The 27,682-nt window shown below is 43.8% G+C and overlaps 1 pseudogene across 1 annotated transcript in view; it reads left to right on the top strand.

Annotated features, from left to right (window-relative positions):
- LOC307181401 (protein-L-isoaspartate O-methyltransferase domain-containing protein 2-like) overlaps positions 1 to 27,682 on the top strand; it is an 898,150-nt pseudogene that overhangs the window by 341,941 nt on the left and 528,527 nt on the right. The window lies entirely within an intron of this gene.

Here is a 27,682-nt window from a genome sequence, read left to right as displayed (position 1 = left end):
ACCTCGTTTACAGTACAAGTTCAACATCGCAGAAATTGAAAAATGGATAAAGAAATTGTGGTATTTACATACAAAGCAATATCACTCAGCAATGAAATCTATGTCATCAGGCCCATAGCAGCACAATGAGTGGATTCAGGTACGATGATTCTAACTGAAATAAGTCACACAGAAAAAGAAACATCATAAGATATCACTAATACACGGAATGTAAACTTGGCTACACAGGAACTGAATTCCAAAACAGAATAGTGTCTCAAATTTAGAAAACCATCTTATGCTTGCTTAAGGGGAAAGGTGAGTTGGGGTGCTGCATAAAACCAGAGATTGAAATGAGCACAGATAAAGTTCCTTAAGCCAAATATGGAATAGACAAGAGCTACTCCTTGCTCAACGAAATGGACTCAACACCCCATATTAAACGCCTAAGAATGTACCTGACTAGTAAGTATCTTAAAACCTATGGATTGCTATGTCTCCGAAAGAGAATCAAACGTGTGTACAGGGGCACAAATGCAGAAGTGATAGGATTGGAGAGGTTCGGTGAGCAAATGAAGACCCTTTGAAGTCATATGGCATGGTACCCATTACATCGGTCTCAACTCTCCAGGTTTAAGGTATTCTTCCTTCAGCTAAAACATGCATGTGGAACCCAGAGTATGATCAACCGTGTGAATGGGAGACGTGTTCAAATATGTCTCAGTTTTCCTCCCCTGGTACTCGGGTGCAACATTCCAGACGCTTTACTAACACTCTCCCCACTTGGAGAGTCAGCGCCTTTAACCTCCTGTTTGGCCCAGTTTGCAATTTCTGCGGAAGATGAACAGGAATAGGGAGAACCAATGAGAGACTAGCTGGAGGTGTCTGGACGGGCAAATTTAACTCTCATTTCCCACCAGGAAGAGGAAATAACCAAAGGCTCAGCGTGCCGTGCCGGAACCAGATTAGGGCCTGAAGCCATCCTGCAGTGTTGCGGCCAGCTCACAAGAAAGCGAATTGAAGAAAGGAGCTCAGGGGCACTGTAATTCACAAATCTGCAGAGTTATAAATGACAGCTATCATCCAAAAATATACTGAAGTAAGGATTCCAAGAGGACTTGAAAGCGGGGCAGAATTGCAGGAAACCGATTTCAGGAGGTAGACTGGAATTGCATTGAAAGCATAGGAAAAGAGGCAGAACGTCCACAACGATACACTTGGCCAAAAAGGGCGTATGCGTTTTTTCCTGAATATATTCAGGAAAAAACGCATACGCCCTTTTTGGCCAACCAAGCAAACTTGCAAAGGAAATCTGCACTACAATGAAGTCTCACTTCCCCCCGGTCAAAAGGGCCATCTGAAAAAAGTGTAAAATCCAGAAAGGCACGACAGGCCATGGAGAACTGGGAGCCTTGTTATGCTGATGGGCGGGATGTAAATTGCCAACAGACACTCGGGAGAAGTGTATGGTGTTTCCTGAAACATCTAGAAAACAAAGCAACAGAGCCTAGGGCACTTCCACTTATGGTCCTATAGCTTAGGGAAATTAAAATCAAAAAGACACAGCCACCCCAAAGTTTGGGACGCCTCTGTTTACAAGAACCTCGTTTACCGTACAACTTCAATATCACAGAAAGTGAAAAATGGATAAAGAACTTGTGGAACTTACTTACAATGCAGTATCACTCAGCAATGAAATCTATGTCATCAGGCCCGTAGCAGCATAATGAGTGGATTCAGGTACGATGATTCTAACTGAAATAAGTCACACAGAAAAAGAAACATCATAAGATATCAGTAATACACGGAATGTAAACTTGGCTACACAGGAACTGAATTACAGAACAGAACAGGGTCTCAAATTTAGAAAAGCAACTAATGCTTGCTTAAGGGGAAAGGTGAGTTGGGGTGCTGCATAAAACCAGAGATTGAAATGAGCACAGATAAAGTTCCTTAAGCCAAATATGGAATAGACAAGAGCTACTCCTTGCTCAACGAAATGGACTCAACACAGCATATTAAACGCCTAAGAATGTACCTGACTAGTAAGTATCTTAAAACCTATGGATTGCTATGTCTCCGAAAGAGAATCAAGCATGTGTACAGGGGCATAAACGCAGCAGTGATAGGATTGGAGAGGTTCGGTGAGCAAATGAAGTCCCTTTGAAGTCATATTGCATGGTACCCATTCCACGGGTAACAACTACCTAGGTTTAAGGTATTCATCCTTCAGCTAAAACATGCATGTGGAACCTAGAGTATGATCAACCATGTGATCGGGAGACGTGTTCAAATATGTCTCAGTTTTCGTACCCTGGTACTCGGGTGCAACTTTCCAGATGCTTTACTAACACTCTCCCGACTTGGAGAGTCAGTCCCTTTAACCTCCTGTTTGGCCCAGTTTCCAATTTCTGCGGAAGATGAACAGGAATAGCGAGAACCAATGAGAGACTAGCTGGAGGTGTCTGGACGGGCAAATTTAACTCTCATTTCCCACCAGGAAGAGGAATTAACCAAAGGCTCAGCGTGCCGTGCCGGAACCAGATTAGGGCCTGAAGCCATCCTGCGGTGTTGCGGCCAGCTCAAAAGAAAGCGAGTTGAAGAAAGGAGCTCAGGGGCACTGTAATTCACAAACCTGCAGAGTTATAAATGACAGGTATCGTCCAAAAATATACTGAAGTAAGGCTGCCAAGAGGACTTGAAAGCGGGGCAGAATTGCAGGAAACCGATTTCAGGAGGTAGACTGGAATTGCCTTGAAAGCATAGGAAAAGAGGCAGAACGTCCACAATGATGCACTTGGCCAAAAAGGGCGTATGCGTTTTTTCCTGAATATATTCAGGAAAAAATGCATACGCCCTTTTTGGCTAACCAAGCAAGCTTGCAAAGGAAATCTGCACTACAATGAAGTCTCACTTCCCCCCGGTCAAAAGGGCCATCTGAAAAAAGTGTAAAATCCAGAAAGGCAGGACAGGCCATGGAGAACTGGGAGCCTTGTTATGCTGATGGGCGGGATGTAAATTGCCAACAGACACTCGGGAGAAGTGTATGGTGTTTCCTGAAACATCTAAAAAACAAAGCAACAGAGCCTAGGGCACTTCCACTTATGGTCCTAAAGCTTAGGGAAATTAAAATCAAAAAGACACAGCCACCCCAAAGTTTCGAACGCCTCTGTTTACAAGAACCTCGTTTACAGTTCAAGTTCAACATCGCAGAAAGTGAAAAATGGATAAAACAGTTGTGGTATTTACTTACAAAGCAATATCGCTCAGCAATGAAATCTATGTCATCAGGCCCTTAGCAGCACAATGAGTGTATTCAGGTATGATGATTCTAACTGAAATAAGTCACACAGAAAAAGAAACATCATAAGTTATCAGTAATACACGGAATGTAAACTTGGCTACACAGGAACTGAATTACAGAACAGAACAGTGTCTCAAATTTAGAAAGCCAACTTATGCTTGCTTAAGGGGAAAGGTGAGTTGGGGAGCTGCATAAAACCAGAGATTGAAATGAGCACAGATAAAGTTCCTTAAGCCAAATATGGAATAGACAAGAGCTACTCCTTGCTCAACGAAATGGACTCAACACCCCATATTAAACGCCTAAGAATGTACCTGACTAGTAAGTATCTTAAAACCTATGGATTGCTATGTCTCCAAAAGAGGATCAAGCGTGTGCACAGGGGCATAAACGCAGCAGTAATAGGATTGGAGAGGTTTGGTGAGCAAATGAAGACCCTTTGAAGTCATATTGCATGGTACCCATTCCACGGGTCTGAACTCTCCAGGTTTAAGGTATTCTTCCTTCAGCAAAAACATGCATGTGGAACCCAGAGTGTGATCAACCGTGTGAACGGGAGACGTGTTCAAATATGTCTCAGTTTTCCTCCCCTGGTACTCGGGTGCAACATTCCAGACGCTTTACTAACACTCTCCCCACTTGGAGAGTCAGCGCCTTTAACCTCCTGTTTGGCCCAGTTTGCAATTTCTGCGGAAGATGAACAGGAATAGCGAGAATCAATGAGAGACTAGCTGGAGGTGTCTGGACGGGCAAATTTAACTCTCATTTCCCACCAGGAAGAGGAAATAACCAAAGGCTCAGCGTGCCGAGCCGGAACCAGATTAGGGCCTGAAGCCATCCTGCGGTGTTGCGGCCAGCTCAAAAGAAAGCGAGTTGAAGAAAGGAGCTCAGGGGCACTGTAATTCACAAACCTGCAGAGTTATAAATGACAGCTATCGTCCAAAAATATACTGAAGTAAGGCTGCCAAGAGGACTTGAAAGCGGGGCAGAATTGCAGGAAACCGATTTCAGGAGGTAGACTGGAATTGCATTGAAAGCATAGGAAAAGAGGCAGAACGTCCACAATGATGGACTTGGCCAAAAAGGGCGTATGCGTTTTTTCCTGAATATATTCAGGAAAAAACGCATACGCCCTTTTTGGCCAACCAAGCAAGCTTGCAAAGGAAATCTGCACTACAATGAAGTCTCACTTCCCCCCGGTCAAAAGGGCCATCTGAAAAAAGTGTAAAATCCAGAAAGGCAGGACAGGCCATGGAGAACTGGGAGCCTTGTTATGCTGATGGGCGGGATGTAAATTGCCAACAGACACTGGGGAGAAGTGTATGGTGTTTCCTGAAACATCTAAAAAACAAAGCAACAGAGCCTAGGGCACTTCCACTTATGGTCCTATAGCTTAGGGAAATTAAAATCAAAAAGACACAGCCACCCCAAAGTTTGGAACGGCTCTGTTTACAAGAACCTCGTTTACAGTACAAGTTCAACATCGCAGAAATTGAAAAATGGATAAAGAAATTGTGGTATTTACATACAAAGCAATATCACTCAGCAATGAAATCTATGTCATCAGGCCCATAGCAGCACAATGAGTGGATTCAGGTACGATGATTCTAACTGAAATAAGTCACACAGAAAAAGAAACATCATAAGATATCACTAATACACGGAATGTAAACTTGGCTACACAGGAACTGAATTCCAAAACAGAATAGTGTCTCAAATTTAGAAAACCATCTTATGCTTGCTTAAGGGGAAAGGTGAGTTGGGGTGCTGCATAAAACCAGAGATTGAAATGAGCACAGATAAAGTTCCTTAAGCCAAATATGGAATAGACAAGAGCTACTCCTTGCTCAACGAAATGGACTCAACACCCCATATTAAACGCCTAAGAATGTACCTGACTAGTAAGTATCTTAAAACCTATGGATTGCTATGTCTACAAAAGAGAATCAAGCGTGTGTACAGGGGCATAAACGCGGCAGTGATAGGATTGGAGAGGTTCGGTGAGCAAATTAAGAACCTTTGAAGTCATATTGCATGGTACGCATTCAACGGGTCTCAACTCTCCAGGTTTAAGGTATTCTTCCTTCAGCTAAAACATGCATGTGGAACCCAGAGTATGATCAACCGTGTGAACGGGAGACGTGTTCAAATATGTCTCAGTTTTCCTCCCCTGGTATTCCGGTGCAACATTCCAGACGCTTTACTAACACTCTCCCCACTTGGAGAGTCAGCGCCTTTAACCTCCTGTTTGGCCCAGTTTGCAATTTCTGCGGAAGATGAACAGGAATAGCGAGAACCAATGAGAGACTAGCTGGAGGTGTCTGGACGGGCAAATTTAACTCTCATTTCCCACCAGGAAGAGGAAATAACCAAAGGCTCAGCGTGCCGCGCCAGAACCAGATTAGGGCCTGAAGCCATCCTGCGGTGTTGCGGCCAGCTCAAAATAAAGCGAGTTGAAGAAAGGAGCTCAGGGGCACTGTAATTCACAAACCTGCAGAGTTATAAATGACAGCTATCGTCCAAAAAAATACTGAAGTAAGGCTGCCAAGAGGACTTGAAAGCGGGGCAGAATTGCAGGAACCCGATTTCAGGAGGTAGACTGGAATTGCATTGAAAGCATAGGAAAAGAGGCAGAACGTCCACAATGATGCACTTGGCCAAAAAGGGCGTATGCGTTTTTTCCTGAATATATTCAGGAAAAAACGCATACGCCCTTTTTGGCCAACCAAGCAAGCTTGCAAAGGAAATCTGCACTACAATGAAGTCTCACTTCCCCCCGGTCAAAAGGGTCATCTGAAAAAAGTGTAAAATCCAGAAAGGCAGGACAGGCCATGGAGAACTGGGAGCCTTGTTATGCTGATGGGCGGGATGTAAATTGCCAACAGACACTCGGGAGAAGTGTATGGTGTTTCCTGAAACATCTAAAAAACAAAGCAACAGAGCCTAGGGCACTTCCACTTATGGTCCTATAGCTTAGGGAAATTAAAATCAAAAAGACACAGCCACCACAAAGTTTGGGACGCCTCTGTTTACAAGAACCTCGTTTACCGTACAAGTTCAATATCACAGAAAGTGAAAAATGGATAAAGAACTTGTGGTACTTACGTACAATGCAGTATCACTCAGCAATGAAATCTATGTCATCAGGCCCGTAGCAGCATCATGAGTGGATTCAGGTACGATGATTCTAACTGAAATAAGTCACACAGAAAAAGAAACATCATAAGATATCACTAATACACGGAATGTAAACTTGGCTACACAGGAGCTGAATTCCAAAACAGAACAGGGTCTCAAATTTAGAAACCCAACTTATGCTTGCTTAAGGGGAAAGGTGAGTTGGGGTGCTGCATAAAACCAGAGATTGAAATGAGCACAGATAAAGTTCCTTAAGCCAAATATGGAATAGACAAGAGCTACCTCTTGCTCAACGAAATGGACTCAACACCCCATATTAAACGCCTAAGAATGTACCTGACTAGTAAGTATCTTAAAACCTATGGATTGCTATGTCTCCAAAAGAGAATCAAGCGTGTGTACAGGGGCATAAACGCAGCAGTGATAGGATTGGAGAGGTTCGGTGAGCAAATGAAGACCCTTTGAAGTCATATTGCATGGTACCCATTCCACGGGTCTCAACTCTCCAGGTTTAAGGTATTCTTCCTTCAGCTAAAACATGCATGTGGAACCCAGAGTATGATCAACCATGTGAACGGGAGACGTGTTCAAATATGTCTCAGTTTTCCTCCCCTGGTACTCGGGTGCAACATTCCAGACGCTTTACTAACACTCTCCCCACTTGGAGAGTCAACGCCTTTGACCTCCTGTTTGCCCCACTTTGCAATTTCTGCGGAAGATGAACAGGAATAGCGGGAACCAATGAGAGACTAGCTGGAGGTGTCTGGACGGGCAAATTTAACTCTCATTTCCCACCAGGAAGAGGAAATAACCAAAGGCTCAGCGTGCCGTGCCGGAACCAGATTAGGGCCTGAAGCCATCCTGCGGTGTTGTGGCCAGCTCAATCGAAAGCGAGTTGAAGAAAGGAGCTCAGGGGCACTGTAATTCACAAACCTGCAGAGTTATAAATGACAGCTATCGTCCAAAAATATACTGAAGTAAGGCTGCCAAGAGGACTTGAAAGCAGGGCAGAATTGCAGAAAAACGATTTCAGGAGGTAGACTAGAATTGCATTGAAAGCATAGGCAAAGTGGCAGAACGTCCACAATGATGCACTTGGCCAAAAAGGGCGTATGCGTTTTTTCCTGAATATATTCAGGAAAAAACGCATACGCCCTTTTTGGCCAACGAAGCAAGCTTGCAAGGGAAATCTGCACTACAATGAAGTCTCACTTCCCCCCGGTCAAACGGGTCATCTGAAAAAAGTGTAAAATCCAGAAAGGCAGGACAGGCCATGGAGAACTGGGAGCCTTGTTATGCTGATGGGCGGGATGTAAATTGCCAACAGACACTCGGGAGAAGTGTATGGTGTTTCCTGAAACATGTAAAAAACAAAGCAACAGAGCCTAGGGCACTTCCACTTATGGTCCTATAGCTTAGGGAAATTAAAATCAAAAAGACACAGCCACCCCAAAGTTTGGGACGCCTCTGTTTACAAGAACCTCGTTTACCGTACAAGTTCAATATCACAGAAAGTGAAAAATGGATAAAGAACTTGTGGTACTTACGTACAATGCAGTATCACTCAGCAATGAAATCTATGTCATCAGGCCCGTAGCAGCATAATGACTGTATTCAGGAACGATGATTCTAACTGAAATAAGTCACACAGAAAAAGAAACATCATAAGATATCACTAATACACGGATTGTAAACGTGGCTACACAGGAACTGAATTACAGAACAGAACATGGTCTGAAATTTAGAAAACCAACTAATGCTTGCTTAAGGGGAAAGGTGAGTTGGGGTGCTGCATAAAACCAGAGATTGAAATGAGCACAGATAAAGTTCCTTAAGCCAAATATGGAATAGACAAGAGCTACTCCTTGCTCAACGAAATGGACTCAACACCCCATATTAAACGCCTAAGAATGTACCTGACTAGTAAGTATCTTAAAACCTATGGATTGCTATGTCTCCGAAAGAGAATCAAACGTGTGTACAGGGGCACAAATGCAGAAGTGATAGGATTGGAGAGGTTCGGTGAGCAAATGAAGACCCTTTGAAGTCATATGGCATGGTACCCATTACATCGGTCTCAACTCTCCAGGTTTAAGGTATTCTTCCTTCAGCTAAAACATGCATGTGGAACCCAGAGTATGATCAACCGTGTGAATGGGAGACGTGTTCAAATATGTCTCAGTTTTCCTCCCCTGGTACTCGGGTGCAACATTCCAGACGCTTTACTAACACTCTCCCCACTTGGAGAGTCAGCGCCTTTAACCTCCTGTTTGGCCCAGTTTGCAATTTCTGCGGAAGATGAACAGGAATAGGGAGAACCAATGAGAGACTAGCTGGAGGTGTCTTGACGGGCAAATTTAACTCTCATTTCCCACCAGGAAGAGGAAATAACCAAAGGCTCAGCGTGCCGTGCCGGAACCAGATTAGGGCCTGAAGCCATCCTGCAGTGTTGCGGCCAGCTCACAAGAAAGCGAATTGAAGAAAGGAGCTCAGGGGCACTGTAATTCACAAATCTGCAGAGTTATAAATGACAGCTATCATCCAAAAATAGACTGAAGTAAGGATTCCAAGAGGACTTGAAAGCGGGGCAGAATTGCAGGAAACCGATTTCAGGAGGTAGACTGGAATTGCATTGAAAGCATAGGAAAAGAGGCAGAACGTCCACAACGATACACTTGGCCAAAAAGGGCGTATGCGTTTTTTCCTGAATATATTCAGGAAAAAACGCATACGCCCTTTTTGGCCAACCAAGCAAACTTGCAAAGGAAATCTGCACTACAATGAAGTCTCACTTCCCCCCGGTCAAAAGGGCCATCTGAAAAAAGTGTAAAATCCAGAAAGGCACGACAGGCCATGGAGAACTGGGAGCCTTGTTATGCTGATGGGCGGGATGTAAATTGCCAACAGACACTCGGGAGAAGTGTATGGTGTTTCCTGAAACATCTAGAAAACAAAGCAACAGAGCCTAGGGCACTTCCACTTATGGTCCTATAGCTTAGGGAAATTAAAATCAAAAAGACACAGCCACCCCAAAGTTTGGGACGCCTCTGTTTACAAGAACCTCGTTTACCGTACAACTTCAATATCACAGAAAGTGAAAAATGGATAAAGAACTTGTGGAACTTACTTACAATGCAGTATCACTCAGCAATGAAATCTATGTCATCAGGCCCGTAGCAGCATAATGAGTGGATTCAGGTACGATGATTCTAACTGAAATAAGTCACACAGAAAAAGAAACATCATAAGATATCACTAATACACGGAATCTAAACTTGGCTACACAGGAACTGAATTCCAAAACAGAACAGGGTCTCAAATTTAGAAACCCAACTTATGCTTGCTTAAGGGGAAAGGTGAGTTGGGGTGCTGCATAAAACCAGAGATTGAAATGAGCACAGATAAAGTTCCTTAAGCCAAATATGGAATAGACAAGAGCTACTCCTTGCTCAACGAAATGGACTCAACACCGCATATTAAACGCCTAAGAATGTACCTGACTAGTAAGTATCTTAAAACCTATGGATTGCTATGTCTCCGAAAGAGAATCAAGCATGTGTACAGGGGCATAAACGCAACAGTGATAGGATTGGAGAGGATCGGTGAGCAAATGAAGACCCTTTGAAGTCATATTGCATGGTACCCATTCCAAGGGTTTCAACTACCCACGTTTAAGGTATTCTTCCTTCAGCTAAAACATGCATGTGGAACCTAGAGTATGATCAACCATGTGATCGGGAGACGTCTTCAAATATGTCTCAGTTTTCGTACCCTGGTACTCGGGTGCAACATTCCAGATGCTTTACTAACACTCTCCCGACTTGGAGAGTCAGTCCCTTTAACCTCCTGTTTGGCCCAGTTTGCAATTTCTGCGGAAGATGAACAGGAATAGCGAGAACCAATGAGAGACTAGCTGGAGGTGTCTGGACGGGCAAATTTAACTCTCATTTCCCACCAGGAAGAGGAATTAACCAAAGGCTCAGCGTGCCGTGCCGGAACCAGATTAGGGCCTGAAGCCATCCTGCGGTGTTGCGGCCAGGTCACAAGAAAGCGAGTTGAAGAAAGGAGCTCAGGGTCACTGTAATTCACAAACCTGCAGAGTTATAAATGACAGCTATCGTCCAAAAATATACTGAAGTAAGGCTGCCAAGAGGACTTGAAAGCGGGGCAGAATTGCAGGAAACCGATTTCAGGAGGTAGACTGGAATTGCATTGAAAGCATAGGAAAAGAGGCAGAGTGTCCACAATGATGCACTTGGCCAAGAAGGGCGTATGCGTTTTTTCCTGAATATATTCAGGAAAAAACGCATACGCCCTTTTTGGCCAACCAAGCAAGTTTAAAAAGGAAATCTGCACTACAATGAAGTCTTACTTCCCCCCGGTCAAACGGGCCATCTGAAACAAGTGTAAAATCCAGAAAGGCAGGACAGGCCATGGAGAACTGGGAGCCTTGTTATGCTGATGGGCGGGATGTAAATTGCCAACAGACACTCGGGAGAAGTGTATGGTGTTTCCTGAAACATCTAAAAAACAAAGCAACAGAGCCTAGGGCACTTCCACTTATGGTCCTATAGCTTAGGGAAATTAAAATCAAAAAGACACAGCCACCCCAAAGTTTGGGACGCCTCTGTTTACAAGAACCTCGTTTACCGAACAAGTTCAATATCACAGAAAGGGAAAAATGGATAAAGAACTTGTGGTACTTACGTACAATGCAGTATCACTCAGCAATGAAATCTATGTCATCAGGCCCATAGCAGCATAATGAGTGGATTCAGGTACGATGATTCTAACTGAAATAAGTCACACAGAAAAAGAAACATCATAAGATATCACTAATACACGGAATGTAAACTTGGCTACACAGGAACTGAATTCCAAATCAGAACAGGGTCTCAAATTTAGAAAACCAACTTATGCTTGCTTAAGGGGAAAGGTGAGTTGGGGTGCTGCATAAAACCAGAGATTGAAATGAGCACAGATAAAGTTCCTTAAGCCAAATATGGAATAGACAAGAGCTACTCCTTGCTCAACGAAATGGACTCAACACCCCATATTAAATGCCTAAGAATGTACCTGACTAGTAAGTATCTTAAAACCTATGGATTGCTATGTCTCCAAAAGAGAATCAAGCGTGTGTACAGGGGCATAAATGCAGCAGTGATAGGATTGGAGAGGTTCAGTGAGCAAATGAAGACCCTTTGAAGTCATACTGCATGGTACCCATTACACGGGTCTCAACTCTCCAGGTTTACGGTATTCTTCCTTCAGCTAAAACATGCATGTGGAACCCAGAGTATGATCAACCGTGTGAATGGGAGACGTGTTCAAATATGTCTCAGTTTTCCTCCACTGGTACGCGGGTGCAACATTCCAGACGCTTTACTAACACTCTCCCCACTTGGAGAGTCAGTCCCTTTAACCTCCTGTTTGACCCAGTTTGCAATTTCCGCGGAAGATGAACAGGAATAGGGAGAACCAATGAGAGACTAGCTGGAGGTGTCTGGACGGGCAAATTTAACTCTCATTTCCCACCAGGAAGAGGAAATAACCAAAGGCTCAGCGTGCCGTGCCAGAACCAGATTAGGGCCTGAAGCCATCCTGCGTTGTTGCGGCCAGCTCAAAAGAAAGCGAGTTGAAGAAAGGAGCTCAGGGGCACTGTAATTCACAAACCTGCAGAGTTATAAATGACAGCTATCGTCCAAAAATAGACTGAAGTAAGGCTGCCAAGAGGACTTGAAAGCGGGGCAGAATTGCAGGAAACCGATTTCAGGAGGTAGACTGGAATTGCCTTGAAAGCATAGGAAAAGAGGCAGAACGTCCACAATGATGCACTTGGCCAAAAAGGGCGTATGCGTTTTTTCCAGAATATATTCAGGAAAAAACGCATACGCCCTTTTTGGCCAACCAAGCAAGCTTGCAAAGGAAATCTGCACTACAATGAAGTCTCACTTCCCCCCGGTCAAAAGGGCCATCTGAAAAAAGTGTAAAATCCAGAAAGGCAGGACAGGCCATGGAGAACTGGGAGCCTTGTTATGCTGATGGGCGGGATGTAAATTGCCAACAGACACTCGGGAGAAGTGTATGGTGTTTCCTGAAACATCTAAAAAACAAAGCAACAGAGCCTAGGGCACTTCCACTTATGGTCCTATAGCTTAGGGAAATTAAAATCAAAAAGACACAGCCACCCCAAAGTTTGGGACGCCTCTGTTTACAAGAACCTCGTTTACAGTACAAGTTCAACATCGCAGAAAGTGAAAAATGGATAAAGAAGTTGTGGTATTTACTTACAAAGCAATATCACTCAGCAATGAAATCTATGTCATCAGGCCCTTAGCAGCACAATGAGTGGATTCAGGTATGATGATTCTAACTGAAATAAGTCACACAGAAAAAGAAACATCATAAGATATCAGTAATACACGGAATGTAAACTTGGCTACACAGGAACTGAATTACAGAACAGAACAGGGTCTCAAATTTAGAAAAGCAACTAATGCTTGCTTAAGGGGAAAGGTGAGTTGGGGTGCTGCATAAAACCAGAGATTGAAATGAGCACAGATAAAGTTCCTTAAGCCAAATATGGAATAGACAAGAGCTACTCCTTGCTCAACGAAATGGACTCAACACAGCATATTAAACGCCTAAGAATGTACCTGACTAGTAAGTATCTTAAAACCTATGGATTGCTATGTCTCCGAAAGAGAATCAAGCATGTGTACAGGGGCATAAACGCAGCAGTGATAGGATTGGAGAGGTTCGGTGAGCAAATGAAGTCCCTTTGAAGTCATATTGCATGGTACCCATTCCACGGGTAACAACTACCTAGGTTTAAGGTATTCATCCTTCAGCTAAAACATGCATGTGGAACCTAGAGTATGATCAACCATGTGATCGGGAGACGTGTTCAAATATGTCTCAGTTTTCGTACCCTGGTACTCGGGTGCAACTTTCCAGACGCTTTACTAACACTCTCCCGACTTGGAGAGTCAGTCCCTTTAACCTCCTGTTTGGCCCAGTTTCCAATTTCTGCGGAAGATGAACAGGAATAGCGAGAACCAATGAGAGACTAGCTGGAGGTGTCTGGACGGGCAAATTTAACTCTCATTTCCCACCAGGAAGAGGAATTAACCAAAGGCTCAGCGTGCCGTGCCGGAACCAGATTAGGGCCTGAACCATCCTGCCTTGTTGCGGCCAGCTCAAAAGAAAGCGAGTTGAAGAAAGGAGCTCAGGGGCACTGTAATTCACAAACCTGCAGAGTTATAAATGACAGGTATCGTCCAAAAATATACTGAAGTAAGGCTGCCAAGAGGACTTGAAAGCGGGGCAGAATTGCAGGAAACCGATTTCAGGAGGTAGACTGGAATTGCCTTGAAAGCATAGGAAAAGAGGCAGAACGTCCACAATGATGCACTTGGCCAAAAAGGGCGTATGCGTTTTTTCCTGAATATATTCAGGAAAAAATGCATACGCCCTTTTTGGCTAACCAAGCAAGCTTGCAAAGGAAATCTGCACTACAATGAAGTCTCACTTCCCCCCGGTCAAAAGGGCCATCTGAAAAAAGTGTAAAATCCAGAAAGGCAGGACAGGCCATGGAGAACTGGGAGCCTTGTTATGCTGATGGGCGGGATGTAAATTGCCAACAGACACTCGGGAGAAGTGTATGGTGTTTCCTGAAACATCTAAAAAACAAAGCAACAGAGCCTAGGGCACTTCCACTTATGGTCCTAAAGCTTAGGGAAATTAAAATCAAAAAGACACAGCCACCCCAAAGTTTCGAACGCCTCTGTTTACAAGAACCTCGTTTACAGTTCAAGTTCAACATCGCAGAAAGTGAAAAATGGATAAAACAGTTGTGGTATTTACTTACAAAGCAATATCGCTCAGCAATGAAATCTATGTCATCAGGCCCTTAGCAGCACAATGAGTGTATTCAGGTATGATGATTCTAACTGAAATAAGTCACACAGAAAAAGAAACATCATAAGTTATCAGTAATACACGGAATGTAAACTTGGCTACACAGGAACTGAATTACAGAACAGAACAGTGTCTCAAATTTAGAAAGCCAACTTATGCTTGCTTAAGGGGAAAGGTGAGTTGGGGAGCTGCATAAAACCAGAGATTGAAATGAGCACAGATAAAGTTCCTTAAGCCAAATATGGAATAGACAAGAGCTACTCCTTGCTCAACGAAATGGACTCAACACCCCATATTAAACGCCTAAGAATGTACCTGACTAGTAAGTATCTTAAAACCTATGGATTGCTATGTCTCCAAAAGAGGATCAAGCGTGTGCACAGGGGCATAAACGCAGCAGTAATAGGATTGGAGAGGTTTGGTGAGCAAATGAAGACCCTTTGAAGTCATATTGCATGGTACCCATTCCACGGGTCTGAACTCTCCAGGTTTAAGGTATTCTTCCTTCAGCAAAAACATGCATGTGGAACCCAGAGTGTGATCAACCGTGTGAACGGGAGACGTGTTCAAATATGTCTCAGTTTTCCTCCCCTGGTACTCGGGTGCAACATTCCAGACGCTTTACTAACACTCTCCCCACTTGGAGAGTCAGCGCCTTTAACCTCCTGTTTGGCCCAGTTTGCAATTTCTGCGGAAGATGAACAGGAATAGCGAGAATCAATGAGAGACTAGCTGGAGGTGTCTGGACGGGCAAATTTAACTCTCATTTCCCACCAGGAAGAGGAAATAACCAAAGGCTCAGCGTGCCGAGCCGGAACCAGATTAGGGCCTGAAGCCATCCTGCGGTGTTGCGGCCAGCTCAAAAGAAAGCGAGTTGAAGAAAGGAGCTCAGGGGCACTGTAATTCACAAACCTGCAGAGTTATAAATGACAGCTATCATCCAAAAATATACTGAAGTAAGGCTGCCAAGAGGACTTGAAAGCGGGGCAGAATTGCAGGAAACCGATTTCAGGAGGTAGACTGGAATTGCATTGAAAGCATAGGAAAAGAGGCAGAACGTCCACAATGATGGACTTGGCCAAAAAGGGCGTATGCGTTTTTTCCTGAATATATTCAGGAAAAAACGCATACGCCCTTTTTGGCCAACCAAGCAAGCTTGCAAAGGAAATCTGCACTACAATGAAGTCTCACTTCCCCCCGGTCAAAAGGGCCATCTGAAAAAAGTGTAAAATCCAGAAAGGCAGGACAGGCCATGGAGAACTGGGAGCCTTGTTATGCTGATGGGCGGGATGTAAATTGCCAACAGACACTCGGGAGAAGTGTATGGTGTTTCCTGAAACATCTAAAAAACAAAGCAACAGAGCCTAGGGCACTTCCACTTATGGTCCTATAGCTTAGGGAAATTAAAATCAAAAAGACACAGCCACCCCAAAGTTTGGAACGGCTCTGTTTACAAGAACCTCGTTTACAGTACAAGTTCAACATCGCAGAAATTGAAAAATGGATAAAGAAATTGTGGTATTTACATACAAAGCAATATCACTCAGCAATGAAATCTATGTCATCAGGCCCATAGCAGCACAATGAGTGGATTCAGGTACGATGATTCTAACTGAAATAAGTCACACAGAAAAAGAAACATCATAAGATATCACTAATACACGGAATGTAAACTTGGCTACACAGGAACTGAATTCCAAAACAGAATAGTGTCTCAAATTTAGAAAACCATCTTATGCTTGCTTAAGGGGAAAGGTGAGTTGGGGTGCTGCATAAAACCAGAGATTGAAATGAGCACAGATAAAGTTCCTTAAGCCAAATATGGAATAGACAAGAGCTACTCCTTGCTCAACGAAATGGACTCAACACCCCATATTAAACGCCTAAGAATGTACCTGACTAGTAAGTATCTTAAAACCTATGGATTGCTATGTCTACAAAAGAGAATCAAGCGTGTGTACAGGGGCATAAACGCGGCAGTGATAGGATTGGAGAGGTTCGGTGAGCAAATTAAGAACCTTTGAAGTCATATTGCATGGTACCCATTCAACGGGTCTCAACTCTCCAGGTTTAAGGTATTCTTCCTTCAGCTAAAACATGCATGTGGAACCCAGAGTATGATCAACCGTGTGAATGGGAGACGTGTTCAAATATGTCTCAGTTTTCCTCCCCTGGTATTCCGGTGCAACATTCCAGACGCTTTACTAACACTCTCCCCACTTGGAGAGTCAGCGCCTTTAACCTCCTGTTTGGCCCAGTTTGCAATTTCTGCGGAAGATGAACAGGAATAGCGAGAACCAATGAGAGACTAGCTGGAGGTGTCTGGACGGGCAAATTTAACTCTCATTTCCCACCAGGAAGAGGAAATAACCAAAGGCTCAGCGTGCCGCGCCAGAACCAGATTAGGGCCTGAAGCCATCCTGCGGTGTTGCGGCCAGCTCAAAATAAAGCGAGTTGAAGAAAGGAGCTCAGGGGCACTGTAATTCACAAACCTGCAGAGTTATAAATGACAGCTATCGTCCAAAAAAATACTGAAGTAAGGCTGCCAAGAGGACTTGAAAGCGGGGCAGAATTGCAGGAACCCGATTTCAGGAGGTAGACTGGAATTGCATTGAAAGCATAGGAAAAGAGGCAGAACGTCCACAATGATGCACTTGGCCAAAAAGGGCGTATGCGTTTTTTCCTGAATATATTCAGGAAAAAACGCATACGCCCTTTTTGGCCAACCAAGCAAGCTTGCAAAGGAAATCTGCACTACAATGAAGTCTCACTTCCCCCCGGTCAAAAGGGCCATCTGAAAAAAGTGTAAAATCCAGAAAGGCAGGACAGGCCATGGAGAACTGGGAGCCTTGTTATGCTGATGGGCGGGATGTAAATTGCCAACAGACACTCGGGAGAAGTGTATGGTGTTTCCTGAAACATCTAAAAAACAAAGCAACAGAGCCTAGGGCACTTCCACTTATGGTCCTATAGCTTAGGGAAATTAAAATCAAAAAGACACAGCCACCACAAAGTTTGGGACGCCTCTGTTTACAAGAACCTCGTTTACCATACAAGTTCAATATCACAGAAAGTGAAAAATGGATAAAGAACTTGTGGTACTTACGTACAATGCAGTATCACTCAGCAATGAAATCTATGTCATCAGGCCCGTAGCAGCATCATGAGTGGATTCAGGTACGATGATTCTAACTGAAATAAGTCACACAGAAAAAGAAACATCATAAGATATCACTAATACACGGAATGTAAACTTGGCTACACAGGAGCTGAATTCCAAAACAGAACAGGGTCTCAAATTTAGAAAACCAACTTATGCTTGCTTAAGGGGAAAGGTGAGTTGGGGTGCTGCATAAAACCAGAGATTGAAATGAGCACAGATAAAGTTCCTTAAGCCAAATATGGAATAGACAAGAGCTACCTCTTGCTCAACGAAATGGACTCAACACCCCATATTAAACGCCTAAGAATGTACCTGACTAGAAAGTATCTTAAAACCTATGGATTGCTATGTCTCCAAAAGAGAATCAAGTGTGTGTACAGGGGCATAAACGCAGCAGTGATAGGATTGGAGAGGTTCGGTGAGCAAATGAAGACCCTTTGAAGTCATATTGCATGGTACCCATTCCACGGGTCTCAACTCTCCAGGTTTAAGGTATTCTTCCTTCAGCTAAAACATGCATGTGGAACCCAGAGTATGATCAACCATGTGAACGGGAGACGTGTTCAAATATGTCTCAGTTTTCCTCCCCTGGTACTCGGGTGCAACATTCCAGACGCTTTACTAACACTCTCCCCACTTGGAGAGTCAACGCCTTTGACCTCCTGTTTGGCCCACTTTGCAATTTCTGCGGAAGATGAACAGGAATAGCGAGAACCAATGAGAGACTAGCTGGAGGTGTCTGGACGGGCAAATTTAACTCTCATTTCCCACCAGGAAGAGGAAATAACCAAAGGCTCAGCGTGCCGTGCCGGAACCAGATTAGGGCCTGAAGCCATCCTGCGGTGTTGTGGCCAGCTCAATCGAAAGCGAGTTGAAGAAAGGAGCTCAGGGGCACTGTAATTCACAAACCTGCAGAGTTATAAATGACAGCTATCGTCCAAAAATATACTGAAGTAAGGCTGCCAAGAGGACTTGAAAGCAGGGCAGAATTGCAGAAAACCGATTTCAGGAGGTAGACTAGAATTGCATTGAAAGCATAGGCAAAGTGGCAGAACGTCCACAATGATGCACTTGGCCAAAAAGGGCGTATGCGTTTTTTCCTGAATATATTCAGGAAAAAACGCATACGCCCTTTTTGGCCAACCAAGCAAGCTTGCAAGGGAAATCTGCACTACAATGAAGTCTCACTTCCCCCCGGTCAAACGGGTCATCTGAAAAAAGTGTAAAATCCAGAAAGGCAGGACAGGCCATGGAGAACTGGGAGCCTTGTTATGCTGATGGGCGGGATGTAAATTGCCAACAGACACTCGGGAGAAGTGTATGGTGTTTCCTGAAACATCTAAAAAACAAAGCAACAGAGCCTAGGGCACTTCCACTTATGGTCCTATAGCTTAGGGAAATTAAAATCAAAAAGACACAGCCACCCCAAAGTTTGGGACGCCTCTGTTTACAAGAACCTCGTTTACCGTACAAGTTCAATATCACAGAAAGTGAAAAATGGATAAAGAACTTGTGGTACTTACGTACAATGCAGTATCACTCAGCAATGAAATCTATGTCATCAGGCCCGTAGCAGCATAATGACTGTATTCAGGAACGATGATTCTAACTGAAATAAGTCACACAGAAAAAGAAACATCATAAGATATCACTAATACACGGATTGTAAACGTGGCTACACAGGAACTGAATTACAGAACAGAACATGGTCTGAAATTTAGAAAACCAACTAATGCTTGCTTAAGGGGAAAGGTGAGTTGGGGTGCTGCATAAAACCAGAGATTGAAATGAGCACAGATAAAGTTCCTTAAGCCAAATATGGAATAGACAAGAGCTACTCCTTGCTCAACGAAATGGACTCAACACCCCATATTAAACGCCTAAGAATGTACCTGACTAGTAAGTATCTTAAAACCTATGGATTGCTATGTCTCCGAAAGAGAATCAAACGTGTGTACAGGGGCACAAATGCAGAAGTGATAGGATTGGAGAGGTTCGGTGAGCAAATGAAGACCCTTTGAAGTCATATGGCATGGTACCCATTACATCGGTCTCAACTCTCCAGGTTTAAGGTATTCTTCCTTCAGCTAAAACATGCATGTGGAACCCAGAGTATGATCAACCGTGTGAATGGGAGACGTGTTCAAATATGTCTCAGTTTTCCTCCCCTGGTACTCGGGTGCAACATTCCAGACGCTTTACTAACACTCTCCCCACTTGGAGAGTCAGCGCCTTTAACCTCCTGTTTGGCCCAGTTTGCAATTTCTGCGGAAGATGAACAGGAATAGGGAGAACCAATGAGAGACTAGCTGGAGGTGTCTGGACGGGGAAATTTAACTCTCATTTCCCACCAGGAAGAGGAAATAACCAAAGGCTCAGCGTGCCGTGCCGGAACCAGATTAGGGCCTGAAGCCATCCTGCGGTGTTGCGGCCAGCTCACAAGAAAGCGAATTGAAGAAAGGAGCTCAGGGGCACTGTAATTCACAAATCTGCAGAGTTATAAATGACAGCTATCATCCAAAAATATACTGAAGTAAGGATTCCAAGAGGATTTGAAAGCGGGGCAGAATTGCAGGAAACCGATTTCAGGAGGTAGACTGGAATTGCATTGAAAGCATAGGAAAAGAGGCAGAACGTCCACAACGATACACTTGGCCAAAAAGGGCGTATGCGTTTTTTCCTGAATATATTCAGGAAAAAACGCATACGCCCTTTTTGGCCAACCAAGCAAACTTGCAAAGGAAATCTGCACTACAATGAAGTCTCACTTCCCCCCGGTCAAAAGGGCCATCTGAAAAAAGTGTAAAATCCAGAAAGGCACGACAGGCCATGGAGAACTGGGAGCCTTGTTATGCTGATGGGCGGGATGTAAATTGCCAACAGACACTCGGGAGAAGTGTATGGTGTTTCCTGAAACATCTAGAAAACAAAGCAACAGAGCCTAGGGCACTTCCACTTATGGTCCTATAGCTTAGGGAAATTAAAATCAAAAAGACACAGCCACCCCAAAGTTTGGGATGCCTCTGTTTACAAGAACCTCGTTTACCGTACAACTTCAATATCACAGAAAGTGAAAAATGGATAAAGAACTTGTGGAATTTACGTACAATGCAGTATCACTCAGCAATGAAATCTATGTCATCAGGCCCGTAGCAGCATAATGAGTGGATTCAGGTACGATGATTCTAACTGAAATAAGTCACACAGAAAAAGAAACATCATAAGATATCACTAATACACGGAATCTAAACTTGGCTACACAGGAACTGAATTCCAAAACAGAACAGGGTCTCAATATTAGAAACCCAACTTATGCTTGCTTAAGGGGAAAGGTGAGTTGGGGTGCTGCATAAAACCAGAGATTGAAATGAGCACAGATAAAGTTCCTTAAGCCAAATATGGAATAGACAAGAGCTACTCCTTGCTCAATGAAATGGACTCAACACCGCATATTAAACGCCTAAGAATGTACCTGACTAGTAAGTATCTTAAAACCTATGGATTGCTATGTCTCCGAAAGAGAATCAAGCATGTGTACAGGGGCATAAACGCAACAGTGATAGGATTGGAGAGGATCGGTGAGCAAATGAAGACCCTTTGAAGTCATATTGCATGGTACCCATTCCAAGGGTTTCAACTACCCACGTTTAAGGTATTCTTCCTTCAGCTAAAACATGCATGTGGAACCTAGACTATGATCAACCATGTGATCGGGAGACGTCTTCAAATATGTCTCAGTTTTCGTACCCTGGTACTCGGGTGCAACATTCCAGATGCTTTACTAACACTCTCCCGACTTGGAGAGTCAGTCCCTTTAACCTCCTGTTTGGCCCAGTTTGCAATTTCTGCGGAAGATGAACAGGAATAGCGAGAACCAATGAGAGACTAGCTGGAGGTGTCTGGACGGGCAAATTTAACTCTCATTTCCCACCAGGAAGAGGAATTAACCAAAGGCTCAGCGTGCCGTGCCGGAACCAGATTAGGGCCTGAAGCCATCCTGCGGTGTTGCGGCCAGGTCACAAGAAAGCGAGTTGAAGAAAGGAGCTCAGGGTCACTGTAATTCACAAACCTGCAGAGTTATAAATGACAGCTATCGTCCAAAAATATACTGAAGTAAGGCTGCCAAGAGGACTTGAAAGCGGGGCAGAATTGCAGGAAACGGATTTCAGGAGGTAGACTGGAATTGCATTGAAAGCATAGGAAAAGAGGCAGAGTGTCCACAATGATGCACTTGGCCAAGAAGGGCGTATGCGTTTTTTCCTGAATATATTCAGGAAAAAACGCATACGCCCTTTTTGGCCAACCAAGCAAGTTTAAAAAGGAAATCTGCACTACAATGAAGTCTTACTTCCCCCCGGTCAAACGGGCCATCTGAAACAAGTGTAAAATCCAGAAAGGCAGGACAGGCCATGGAGAACTGGGAGCCTTGTTATGCTGATGGGCGGGATGTAAATTGCCAACAGACACTCGGGAGAAGTGTATGGTGTTTCCTGAAACATCTAAAAAACAAAGCAACAGAGCCTAGGGCACTTCCACTTATGGTCCTATAGCTTAGGGAAATTAAAATCAAAAAGACACAGCCACCCCAAAGTTTGGGACGCCTCTGTTTACAAGAACCTCGTTTACCGAACAAGTTCAATATCACAGAAAGGGAAAAATGGATAAAGAACTTGTGGTACTTACGTACAATGCAGTATCACTCAGCAATGAAATCTATGTCATCAGGCCCATAGCAGCATAATGAGTGGATTCAGGTACGATGATTCTAACTGAAATAAGTCACACAGAAAAAGAAACATCATAAGATATCACTAATACACGGAATGTAAACTTGGCTACACAGGAACTGAATTCCAAATCAGAACAGGGTCTCAAATTTAGAAAACCAACTTATGCTTGCTTAAGGGGAAAGGTGAGTTGGGGTGCTGCATAAAACCAGAGATTGAAATGAGCACAGATAAAGTTCCTTAAGCCAAATATGGAATAGACAAGAGCTACTCCTTGCTCAACGAAATGGACTCAACACCCCATATTAAATGCCTAAGAATGTACCTGACTAGTAAGTATCTTAAAACCTATGGATTGCTATGTCTCCAAAAGAGAATCAAGCGTGTGTACAGGGGCATAAATGCAGCAGTGATAGGATTGGAGAGGTTCAGTGAGCAAATGAAGACCCTTTGAAGTCATACTGCATGGTACCCATTACACGGGTCTCAACTCTCCAGGTTTACGGTATTCTTCCTTCAGCTAAAACATGCATGTGGAACCCAGAGTATGATCAACCGTGTGAATGGGAGACGTGTTCAAATATGTCTCAGTTTTCCTCCCCTGGTACGCGGGTGCAACATTCCAGACGCTTTACTAACACTCTCCACACTTGGAGAGTCAGCGCCTTTAACCTCCTGTTTGGCCCAGTTTGCAATTTCTTGGAAGATGAACAGGAATAGCGAGAACCAATGAGAGACTAGCTGGAGGTGTCTGGACGGGCAAATTTAACTCTCATTTCCCACCAGGAAGAGGAAATAACCAAAGGCTCAGCGTGCCGTGCCGGAACCAGTTTAGGGCCTGAAGCCATCCTGCGGTGTTGCGGCCAGCTCACAAGAAAGCGAGTTGAAGAAAGGAGCTCAGGGGCACTGTAATTCACAAACCTGCAGAGTTATAAATGACAGCTATCGTCCAAAAATAGACTGAAGTAAGGCTGCCAAGAGGACTTGAAAGCGGGGCAGAATTGCAGGAAACCGATTTCAGGAGGTAGACTGGAATTGCATTGAAAGCATAGGAAAAGAGGCAGAACGTCCACAATGATGCACTTGGCCAAAAAGGGCGTATGCGTTTTTTCCTGAATATATTCAGGAAAAAACGCATACGCCCTTTTTGGCCAACCAAGCAAGCTTGCAAAGGAAATCTGCACTACAATGAAGTCTCACTTCCCCCCGGTCAAAAGGGCCATCTGAAAAAAGTGTAAAATCCAGAAAGGCAGGACAGGCCATAGAGAACTGGGAGCCTTGTTAGGCTGAAGGGCGGGATGTAAATTGCCAACAAACACTCGGGAGAAGTGTATGGTGTTTCCTGAAACATCTGAAAAACAAAGCAACAGAGCCTAGGGCACTTCCACTTATGGTCCTATAGCTTAGGGAATTTAAAATAAAAAAGACACAGCCACCCCAAAGTTTGGAACGGCTCTGTTTACAAGAACCTCGTTTACAGTACAAGTTCAACATCGCAGAAAGTGAAAAATGGATAAAAAAGTTGTGGTATTTACTTACAAAGCAATATCACTCAGCAATGAAATCTGTGTCATCAGGCCCTTAGCAGCACAATGAGTGTATTCAGGTATGATGATTCTAACTGAAATAAGTCACACAGAAAAAGAAACATCATAAGATATCAGTAATACACGGAATGTAAACTTGGCTACACAGGAACTGAATTACAGAACAGAACAGGGTCTCAAATTTAGAAAACCAACTTATGCTTGCTTAAGGGGAAAGGTGAGTTGGGGTGCTGCATAAAACCAGAGATTGAAATGAGCACAGATAAAGTTCCTTAAGCCAAATATGGAATAGACAAGAGCTACTCCTTGCTCAACGAAATGGACTCAACACCGCATATTAAAAGCCTAAGAATGTACCTGACTAGTATGTATCTTAAAACCTATGGATTGCTATGTCTCCGAAAGAGAATCAAGCATGTGTACAGGGGCATAAACGCAGCAGTGATAGGATTGGAGAGGTTCGGTGAGCAAATGAAGACCCTTTGAAGTCATATTGCATGGTACCCATTACACGGGTTTCAAATACACAGGTTTAAGGTATTCTTCCTTCAGCTAAAAGAAGCATGTGGAACCCAAGTATGATCAACCATGTGAACGGGAGACGTGTTCAAATATGTCTCAGTTTTCGTACCCTGGTACTCGGGTGCAACATTCCAGACGCTTTACTAACACTCTCCCCACTTGGAGAGTCAGTGCCTTTAACCTCCTGTTTGGCACAGTTTGCAATTTCTGCGGAAGATGAACAGGAATAGCGAGAACCAATGAGAGGCTAGCTGGAGGTGTCTGGACGGGCAAATTTAACTCTCATTTCCCACCAGGAAGAGGAAATAACCAAAGGCTCAGCGTGCCGTGCCGGAACCAGATTAGGGCCTGAAGCCATCCTGCGGTGTTGCGGCCAGGTCACAAGAAAGCGAGTTGAAGAAAGGAGCTCATGGGCACTGTAATTCACAAACCTGCGGAGTTATAAATGACAGCTATCGTCCAAAAATAGACTGAAGTAAGGCTGCCAAGAGGACTTGAAAGCGGGGCAGAATTGCAGGAAACCGATTTCAGGAGGTAGACTGGAATTGCATTGAAAGCATAGGAAAAGAGGCAGAACGTCCACAATGATGCACTTGGCCAAAAAGGGCGTATGCGTTTTTTCCTGAATATATTCAGGAAAAAACGCATACGCCCTTTTTGGCCAACCAAGCAAGCTTGCAAAGGAAATCTGCACTACAATGAAGTCTCACTTCCCCCCGGTCAAAAGGGCCATCTGAAAAAAGTGTAAAATCCAGAAAGGCAGGACAGGCCATTGAGAACTGGGAGCCTTGTTATGCTGATGGGCGGGATGTAAATTGCCAACAGACACTTGGGAGAAGTGTATGGTGTTTCCTGAAACATCTAAAAAACAAAGCAACAGAGCCTAGGGCACTTCCACTTATGGTCCTATAGCTTAGGGAAATTAAAATCAAAAAGACACAGCCACCCCAAAGTTTGGGACGCCTCTGTTTACAAGAACCTCGTTTACCGTACAAGTGCAATATCACAGAAAGTGAAAAATGGATAAAGAAGTTGTGGTATTTACTTACAAAGCAATATCACCAAGGAATGAAATCTGTGTCATCAGGCCCTTAGCAGCACAATGAGTGGATTCAGGTATGATGATTCTAACTGAAATAAGTCACACAGAAAAAGAAACATCATAAGATATCAGTAATACACGGAATGGAAACTTGGCTACACAGGAACTGAATTACAGAACAGAACAGGTTCTCAAATTTAGAAAACCAACTTATGCTTGCTTAAGGGGAAAGGTGAGTTGGGGTGCTGCATAAAACCAGAGATTGAAATGAGCACAGATAAAGTTCCTTAAGCCAAATATGGAATAGACTAGAGCTACTCCTTGCTCAAAGAAATGGACTCAACACCGCATATTAAACGCCTAAGAATGTACCTGACTAGTAAGTATCTTAAAACCTATGGATTGCTATGTCTCCGAAAGAGAATCAAGCATGTGTACAGGGGCATAAACGCAGCAGTGATAGGATTGGAGATGTTCGGTGAGAAAATGAAGACCCTTTGAAGTCATATTGCATGGTACCCATTCCACGGGTTTCAACTACCCAGGTTTTAGGTATTCTTCCTTCAGCTAAAACATGCATGTGGAACCCAGAGTATGATCAACCATGTGATCGGGAGACGTGTTCAAATATGTCTCAGTTTTCCTACCCTGGTACTCGGGTGCAACATTGCAGATGCTTTACTAACACTCTCCCGACTTGGAGAGTCAGTCCCTTTAACCTCCTGTTTGGCCCAGTTTGCAGTTTCTGCGGAAGATGAACAGGAATAGCGAGAACCAATGAGAGACTAGCTGGAGGTGTCTGGACGGGCAAATTTAACTCTCATTTCCCACCAGGAAGAGGAATTAACCAAAGGCTCAGCGTGCCGTGCCAGAACCAGATTAGGGCCTGAAGACATCCTGCGGTGTTGCGGCCAGGTCACAAGAAAGCGAGTTGAAAAAAGGAGCTCAGGGGCACTGTAATTCACAAACCTGCAGAGTTATAAATGACAGCTATCGTCCAAAAATAGACTGAAGTAAGGCTGCCAAGAGGACTTGAAAGCGGGGCAGAATTACAGGAAACCGATTTCAGGAGGTAGACTGGAATTGCATTGAAAGCATAGGAAAAGAGGCAGAACGTCCACAATGATGCACTTGGCCAAAAAGGGCGTATGCGTTTTTTCCTGAATATATTCAGGAAAAAACGCATACGCCCTTTTTGGCCAACCAAGCAAACTTGCAAAGGAAATCTGCACTACAATGAAGTCTCACTTCCCCCCGGTCAAAAGGGCCATCTGAAAAAAGGGTAAAATCCAGAAAGGCAGGACAGGCCATGGAGAACTGGGAGCCTTGTTATGCTGATGGGCGGGATGTAAATTGCCAACAGACACTCGGGAGAAGTGTATGGTGTTTCCTGAAACATCTAAAAAACAAAGCAACAGAGCCTAGGGCACTTCCACTTATGGTCCTATAGCTTAGGGAAATTAAAATCAAAAAGACACAGCCACCCCAAAGTTTGGGACGCCTCCGTTTACAAGAACCTCGTTTACCGTACAAGTTCAATATCACAGAAAGTGAAAAATGGATAAAGAACTTGTGGTACTTACGTACAATGCAGTATCACTCAGCAATGAAATCTATGTCATCAGGCCCGTAGCAGCATAATGAGTGGATTCAGGTACGATGATTCTAACTGAAATAAGTCACACAGAAAAAGAAACATCATAAGATATCACTAATACACGGAATGTAAACTTGGCTACACAGGAACTGCATTCCAAAACAGAACAGGGTCTCAAATTTAGAAAACCAACTTATGCTTGCTTAAGGGGAAAGGTGAGTTGGGGTGCTGTATAAAACCAGAGATTGAAATGAGCACAGATAAAGTTCCTTAAGCCAAATATGGAATAGACAAGAGCTACTCCTTGCTCAACGAAATGGACTCAAAACCCCATATTACATGGCACAGGGATATTGACTCGGTGCTCTGTGACAGCCTGGAGGGGTGGGATAGGGAGGGTGGGAGGGAGGGAGACGCAAGAGGGAAGAGATATGGGAACATATGTATAACTGATTCACTTTGTTATAAAGCAGAAACTAACACACCATTGTAAAGTAATTATACCCCAATAAAGATGTTAAAAAAAAAAAACCCATATTAAACGCCTTAGAATGTACCTGACTAGTAAGTATCTTAAAACCTATGGATTGCTATGTCTCCAAAAGAGAATCAAGCGTGTGTACAGGGGCATAAATGCAGCAGTGATAGGATTGGAGAGGTTCGCTGAGCAAATGAAGACCCTTTGAAGTCATATTGCACGGTACCCATTCCACGGGTCTCAACTCTCCAGGTTTAAGGTACTC

Source organism: Stenella coeruleoalba, assembly GCF_951394435.1.
Source record: "Stenella coeruleoalba genome assembly, contig: scaffold_65, whole genome shotgun sequence".
Taxonomy (NCBI): domain Eukaryota; kingdom Metazoa; phylum Chordata; class Mammalia; order Artiodactyla; family Delphinidae; genus Stenella; species Stenella coeruleoalba.
Note: the sequence above shows the minus strand (reverse complement) of the source record. Positions and strands in the feature narration are given on the sequence as shown.